Here is an 8,383-nt window from a genome sequence, read left to right as displayed (position 1 = left end):
GTTTTTCTCCGGTACCAGGAACCGAACTCACGACCTTGCGCTTGCCAGGCAGGCGCTTTTGCCGCTGAGCTAAATCCCCAGCCCTCAGTATCCATTTTGAGCCAGCAGCAGAAAGAACTAGTAAATTTAAGGATAGATCAAGTCATATCACCAATTTTGATTAATTGAGAAAAAAATCAAAATAATGTCACAGAAACCTGTTGACTATCATCATATGAAAAAATGTGTTTTGGGTTAAGAAAGTGAGAATATGGCAGAAAAAATATTTGAGCAAATAATAGCTGAAAACTTCTCAAATTTCAGAAAGTAATCTCATCCAAGATTTGTGAACTTCATGTGGGATAAAAACAAAGAGACCACTCACTGGATATACCATAATCAAATTAGAGGAGCTCAACTCACAGCACATTCAAACTAGTAAAGAGAAGTTGCTTTTCAGTACAAAGTTATGGGGGTGTTAAATAAAGCTAACAGTCAATGGTCCAGCAGAAAGCAAGAAGGCCAGATGACATTAAATATGCTGAAAGAAAAAATAACATCACTCTGAATTCTTTATCTACCAAAGCTATTCCAAAATGAAGGAGACATTAGGACAGTTTGGGATAAACAACAGCTGAAACTCTTCAACACTGGTGAACTTGTCCTAAAAGAAATTCTGAGGTTTTTCTGTATAAAGGAAGTAGAGTAATTCCAATCCTCTTAAACAAACAAATTGCAATCCTCCTAAATGAACAAAGAGCAATGGTAAAGGTTAGTAGATATATGCAAAATATAAAAGTTAACAAAAACAATTTTTTTCAACTTTATTTTCCTCTACTTAATTTAAAATGAAGACGTGGGGCAATAGCTGGAAGCTTATGTTGATGAAATACAGCGTACAAGGTACAATTCATGAAAACAGCAGGATCAAGATATGATAGAGGGGCTGGGGATTTAGCTCAGTGGCACCGCACCTGCCTGGCAAGCACAAGGTCGTGAGTTTGATTTCCAGTGCTGGAAAAAAAGAAAAAAAAAAAAAAGAGATGGAAACTAAACTACATGACAGCAAAATACCATTCAGCACACCATTGAAATAAATGTATCACAAATTCAAAATAAATGTTACAAACTATTACATTAAATTTTATTTTGGGGAAACCATTGAGAAAATTAGATAGATAAGACGGTTATACAAATTTATAGGTGATAGGATATATATAGATAATCAAAAGGGAAAGAGAATTCCAATGATATGAACTGAATTGTATAGTTCAGTTCAAACTTCAAATGCTAAAACCTTAATCCCCAAAGTTACTGGTCTCAGAGATAGACTATTTAAGGGATAAATGAGGTTAAATGACATTGTCAGGGTAAGGCCCTAATCTGGTGTTTTTAAAAGAAAAATGACCAGGTCTTATTCCTTCTTTGGCTGCACAAAAGAAGAAGGACCCTTTGGTGGCAGAGTGAGCCAGCACTTGTTCACAAACCAGGACAAGTGGCCTGACCAGGGACCAGTTCTCACGGTGCATTGACCTCAGACTCCAGAGCTGTAGAAAAGTCAATATCACTGTTTAACTTCACACTGTCTGTGGTACTTTGCATTTTCAGCCCACTAAGGCAATGGATTACTAGAAAAGATTTATTTTCCTCAAATCTAACTGCTGTAGTTGTAGATAAACTGAAGAGGTAAAATCTTAAGATACATAGAAACAGGTACTTTTAAGGATAAACCATAGTCTAGAGAAAAACTTAATAGAGATAAAGCAATAAAAATCATACAAATTATATTATCTAACCATGGTCACAAAAAAATAAAAATGATCATGAAGATAATTTAAGTAATTGATAAATACACAAAAAGCAAATAATATACACCTATGTAAAAATGGGTGAAATCAGTAAACATGCAAAATTAGAATACTTCAAATAAGTGAAAATGAAAAGACAGTGTTATGGGATATTACAAAAGCAGTGTTCACATAGAAATTTAAAATTATAAACATCTAAGTCAAAAAGGAAGAAAAACTTACAGTTAACATCATATTTAATTATGAAATATTAAAAGCTTCCTCCTAAGATCAGAACAGAATATTTGCTTTCATCATCACTATTTGACATAGTACTGAATATTTTAACCAAGGTAATTAGGCAGGAACTGCAGAGGTTTTTAAAGTTAGAAAAGAAGAATTAAAAATATTTCTATTGGCAGATGACAGGATGTGACATAGAGAAATCCTTTAAAATTCAGTGACACTAGTAGAGCTACTAAACTGAAAAAATTTGGGGAATTCAAGCTAATATTTAAAACTAGTCAGGTTTGTATATATTATCAGTGAATAATTTGAAATTTCAAACAAATGTCATTTATACTAATATCAGAAAGAACAAATACAACAAAAAGTGCCACACTTATACAAAATAAAAAGATTTTGAATAAATTAAACAGATCTAAGTATTTATAAACATATCCCATGTCATGAACTGGAAGACTTACCATTATTAAAATGACAAACCTTCCCAAATTGTTCTATATATTCAGTGCAATTCCCGTTCAAATTCTATATTTTTTCACAAATGGACAATTTCTAAAATGCTGATAGAAATGCAAGGGGTTTGACGTTGCAAACTGTCATCAAAAAACTATTATAGGGGCTGGGGATTTAGCTCAGCAGCACAGCGCCTGTCTGGCAAGAGCGGGGTCATGAGTTCGATTCCTGGTACTAGAACTCCTCCCCAAAAAAGCTATTGTAATTCAGAAAAAATGGTACCAGCACTAAGATATATTGATAGATTATAGATAGCTATAGATAGATATAGATGATACAGATAGATGATGATATAGATAGATATAAAGATAGAGATAGAGATGATAGAGATATATAGATGATGATATAGATAGATTAGATATAGATATTGATATCGATGATATATCTATAGATAGATATAGATATAGATGATATAGATAGATAAATATACCACTTGATATTTGACAAGAATGTCAAGAGCACTGACTGGAAAAAGGAACGGTTTTATAACAGTGATACTTGGAGAAATTAGATATTCTCTTAAAAATAAAAATATAAAACTTCTCTCATATAATCCACAAAAGCTTACTCCAGTTGAGTCTAAACATAAGAGCTGATAGTATAAAACTCATAGAACTTAACATAGAATGTAAGTGTTCATTGACTCAGACCAGACAATGCTTTTTTAGATATGACACTGAAGTTGGTGTTGGTAACTTAACCTTGTGAATACACTAATGTTTACTGAAATGTACACTTGAAATGGTTATATTGTTTGAATGTGAATTAAATCTCAACTTGAAAAAAAGGTGTAGTCCATCCTGCATTTAATTTTTTTTTTGTTTTGTTTTGTGTTTTTTTTTGTTTTTCTCCGGTACTGGGAATTGAACTCACGACTTTGCGCTTGCCAGGCAGGTGCTGTGCCGCTGAGCTAAATCCCCAGCTCCTATCCTGCATTTAGATATGCAATGCCGGGTGGGTGGTCATAGTTCTCTCCTATGGATTTCATAAATCTCATGGGCCATATAAAGTGGCATTTCTTGCTTGAGAGGTTCCTCAGCACAAGGACATCACATCCCTTTTCCTGTTCTGCAGTGGCAGTTATTTTAAGATTTAGTTCTCTATTATTTCTCTATCTTGTTAAAGAACCACACAGTTCTACCAGCTTTGGTCACTTCCTAAGGCCCCAGCATAACCATGTCCGCTTTTGTATGCTACTTTTCCCTGGGATTTTAAAAAAATGCTATTTTGAATGGTAGGACATTTGTAAGCCACTCAGGTACAAGATCAGAAGGTGCAATGACATATTGGATATTACATTAAAACGACTCTGTTAGATACAGGCTCAGGCATTGGTGAGCGCAATGCAGTCTTCTAAAACTTGTGAAGGTGATCTAGTAAGGAATACTTGCCAGAGTTCATATGTAGCTTCCAATGTTCAGCACTACCAGTTCTACACACAGAATGGTTAGAGAAATTGTCTAAGTGTCAGTGTCTTCTGTCAGCCTCACTCAGTATCACAGTGAGTTTGTCAGTGCATCTCATGTAGAGAAATTCGGGGTACACCCAAAGGAAATTACTCCTGGAGGTTTTCTAAGTTGTCAACCACCAAAGATCAGTAAGTATTTAGTGCTAGTTGACTTTGATCTCGTATTCCCCAAGGAATCTGACCAGCAGACAGTGGAACAAAGTCTTGGGAAATAATATTACAGAAAAGATGTAAGAAAACATCCTCAAGAGGTAGAATGACTTTACAAAGCAGTAAGAAAAAAAAGCCAAAAAAAAAAAAAAAGAGAGAGAAATAGTTCCCTCTGATTTTACTTAGGATGTACAAATCTAGACAAATAAACAAATAATAAAGAATGTCTTATGCTCTTTTTTCATGGTAATACATCCAATAAAAACATTATATGCTTTTCTGAGAGAGCACAGTTTATTTTAGCAGGTGGGGTATCAAAAAATTGTTGAATAATGTGCTTAAAATCCAAAAGTAAAGTAAAAATTACTTCTACATACTGAAGATTCTTTATGTCCTGGTATTTTGTGCTCCAAGGTACTTCAGTATCTCCTTTAATCTCTATCATTGCTGCAGAAAATAATATCAGCTCCAGTAACTTTCTTCAGGTCTTTCTATCTGTTAGTATGCATATTCCACATACAGCCCCTGATTGGCAGATGCAAGATTCCATGCAGTAAATCATTTTTCCAATACTTTAAAGCTAAGATATTAAGTTGCAGAATTCAAGAGATCAGAGAGACTGAGAGAGAAACAGGAAGAATTTTTTAGCTGTACACCCCCTAAGCAGACTCATGTCCAAAGTGTTAAGCCCCAAACAAAGAAAGGGCACTGGTTTTGCACATTTTGCCAAGGGGGTTGGTCTCTTGCGGCATGTAACTTGGGGGTGGGCATGCAGAGAAAAGGCAGCTTGTGAAGCTGTGAGAGTTTTGCAACTTAACATATCCCAGTGGCCTTGGTAGGGTAAAAACAGGATGTTGTGAGAACAGGAGGTTATAAAACTTTACTTACAGGAACAAAGTTATTGATTTTATCTGTATTAGAACAAAGAACAACAGTGTATTGCTTAGGTTAGAGAAACTTGTTTGTTCTTTTTAAGTACTGCTTTAAAGTGAGGAAGGGTTATTTCTCAGACTTCTGTTAAAGTGGAGGCCATAAGTGACCACTCAGGAGGAACTTGAGTGGTCTGCTTGAGCCCCTCACCTTCCTACCTGTGATGCTGCACTCAGACTTCTTCCGGCTAGCCAGTTGCCCTACACCTTTATTTAAATCCATTTTTTCTAGCCTTTGTTTCTAACATTGGTCAGATAAATACCTTTGACTTGAACTGGTTTTTGTTGCTGTTGTTACTGTTGTTTTACCTTAATGTTCCATATTTATTACAAAGGTCAGTGGTGATTCTTATGATGAGTTTATCCATAGGATTTCTGGTAAGGAGCACGGAAACCAGGGTCCCCAAACTTTTTGGATTCTCAGAGATGGGGTCAGCTACCAACAGGGTCCAGTCATGCTAAATGGAATATTTTGGATTTCTTCCTTGGAAGCCTCATCCACATATTTCTGGTAATAGGCCACTGGGGCTTTGAAGATGGACTTATGGATCATGTAAATCTGGGCCACATGACTACCACCCTTTAGAAGGACACAAATATCAACACCAGCAAAATGCTCCTTGCCCAGAAGCAGAACAGGCTCCAGTAACTTATATGGCAGCATGTGTGGTTCGATCATCTCCACGGGACGCCCGTTCACACTGATGAGGCCATTGCTCCGCTTGTAGTGTGCCGTGGCTGTGGCTGTCTTCTTGCGACCGAAGATTTGCAGGGACTGCAACGGGCTCTTAGAGGGCATAGTAGCTGGTTTTTTCTTTGTTTTTGTTTTTTTGTTTTTAAAGTGAAACGTGTGTTCAGTGACAAAAGTGGGAATAAGTAGGTAGGAGGGCTGAAGGATCAGAAGCACAAAGTGTGTTCTGAGGGACTGGAAACAACAGATTTTCTCCTGAGTTTTCCTATCCCGTTCACTACTTTCTTCATTTTATAGTGTGAATTTAAGAGATGGAACAATTTCCCCCACCCTGTTGAGAGTTGAGAAAGCGAAACCAAGAGTGAAGCTGAAGACAACCAATCAATATCCCAGGCTCATCCACATGCCAGAGGTAATGGTCAAAAACCCAATTTACTATCTCTGGCGGGCTGTGTGCTAAGCAATTTGCTCTCACTGCTTCCCTTTGGACTGTTGGTAATCTCAGGAGCCGGTACTAGATGTGCACGTCAGAGAAGTTAAGGACACACAGCTAGCCAGCTCCATGAACAAAAGCGGAAACAGGTGTGTCTAACTCTGAGCCAGTTTGTACTTACCAGCAAAATGAACTAGAATGCTATTATCTACTTAGATATAGTGACCAGTAAAAAGACAGCACATTAGAGATATTAAAATTAGATATTATCATATAAAAAATAACTTTACTCTTATCATCTAACCTGAAATGTATTTTGGTTTTGTTTTATTTTTGGCAGAATTGTGTGTTGGATTCACACATTGCCCGTCACCTGCATGTAGGTCACTTTTGTGTGTTCATGAGGTGGGGTACTGGATGTTGAATCTAGAGCCTTCACATTGAGCTATGTATTTTTTCTTTTATTTATTTTGTTAAGTTGCTACAGTGCCCAGGCTAGGCTTAAACTTCCAGTCCTCCTTTCTTAGCCTTCCAGACTGCTAGGATAACAGGAGCAAAACCAGCTTGTATTTATCTGTCAAGTCTCCTATTTATGACGTGTATTATTTTGCCTTCACACATTAAAATGTTAGCCAGTGTTATTACTTTACTCTTGTACTCAGTGTTTTATCCTTTGTCTTTATTAAATAATTGTATGATTTCTGATAATAAAGTAGCAGAAAATGGCTCAGAAATATTATTTTACTGAAGTTTACATAGCCTTATTTATATTTATGAAATATTTCTTAGTTACTAGGAAATATATACTTGACCATTATTCCAAGTCCACATATTAATATAATTGGAAGTTAAATGAAAAAATATTTTAATTATGAAGTGAAGACATAAAGAAATTGCATAATGTGATTTGAATTACTATTCAATTTTTATTTGAAATCTGTAAGTCTACAAAATCTAAAAATCAGTTTAAATTCATTCTTTAGAAATAGTTCATTCATAGAATTAGAATATGATTTAACTATCTTTAGTTCAAAATGTGGAATTTCACATGAAATATGAGCACTTAATAAGTTACAATATATTAACATTGAAAGACAGCTTGAGTAATGAGTTAATTAATTTAGGCTTCAAAAAGATATTCCTCTTAGAAAATGAATACTTGCACTAATTTAAAAACCCTTCTTCTTTACATTACTAACATGATTTCATTAGATTTAAGTCAATGTTATAATCAGTGATGACATGTAATAAACTTTTATATTGAAATATTTGTCTATTTTGTTTATACCAGCAGGGCCAACTTGGCAACAAAATGGGGGGAAGGAGGCATATAAAAGTATGAATTTACACTTACAAAAACTTTATATGTCAATCAAAAATTTAAAAATTCTGAGAAGAAAATTTTGAGATTCCTAAAATCCAATTAAAATATTTAACAAATGTAGTGTCTTTATGCTTTTAAATGAGAATTCTAAATGCTCACATAATACCAACACACTTTGCAAACACATAAATATGAAATGCAGTGAAACTGAACTCAGATCAAAATGTAAACTAGAAGTTTTTTATTATTTATTTTAAACTATGTAAAAGAATCTACATTTTAAATCGAACAATGTGTATTTAAAAACTAACACGAGGCCAGGGATATAGCTCAGTGGCACCATGCCTGCCTGGCAAGTGCAAGGTCATGAGTTTGAATTCCAGCACCAAAATAAAAACACTAATACCATTCAGTAAAAAAGAATAATAATTGAATGCTTCAATAGATAGTACAAGAAGTTGTTGGGTTAAAAATGTAAAGAACATATTGTTTACTTCTACAAAAAAAAGACAAATTACTGGCTAATGAAAAAAAGGTAAAGCCTTGAAATAGCAAAAACTGATCACTAGAAAGGAATAATTAAAGTTTCAGATCATGATAGTTTGGAATATCCTGTCCTAGAGCAATAGGTCTTCATTTTTGAGGAAAAAAGAAACAAGTTAAACAGATAATTATAAATTAATTATAAAATTAATTTCTCTATAACTGTATTACTTTATTATTTCCATTGTTTTATTCAATTAGCCTTAGAAAGAGCTTATTAAATTTTAAAAAATAATATTAGAGTATATATCCTAGTGATACATGTCCAGTAGCAAAAATAAACAAAAGTCTACAACATAAGGTTTCATGGAGGGCCATGG

The 8,383-nt window shown here is 34.6% G+C and overlaps 1 pseudogene; it reads right to left on the bottom strand.

Moving 5' to 3' along the window:
- Positions 1–5,432: 5,432 nt before the first annotated feature.
- LOC102021413 lies at positions 5,433–5,871 on the bottom strand (annotated as a pseudogene).
- Positions 5,872–8,383: the final 2,512 nt, after the last annotated feature.

Source organism: Chinchilla lanigera, unplaced genomic scaffold, assembly GCF_000276665.1.
Source record: "Chinchilla lanigera isolate Chin_1 unplaced genomic scaffold, ChiLan1.0 scaffold00003, whole genome shotgun sequence".
NCBI classification, from domain to species: domain Eukaryota; kingdom Metazoa; phylum Chordata; class Mammalia; order Rodentia; family Chinchillidae; genus Chinchilla; species Chinchilla lanigera.
The sequence above is the reverse complement of the archived record's forward strand: the minus strand, read 5'-3'. Positions and strand labels throughout refer to the sequence as shown.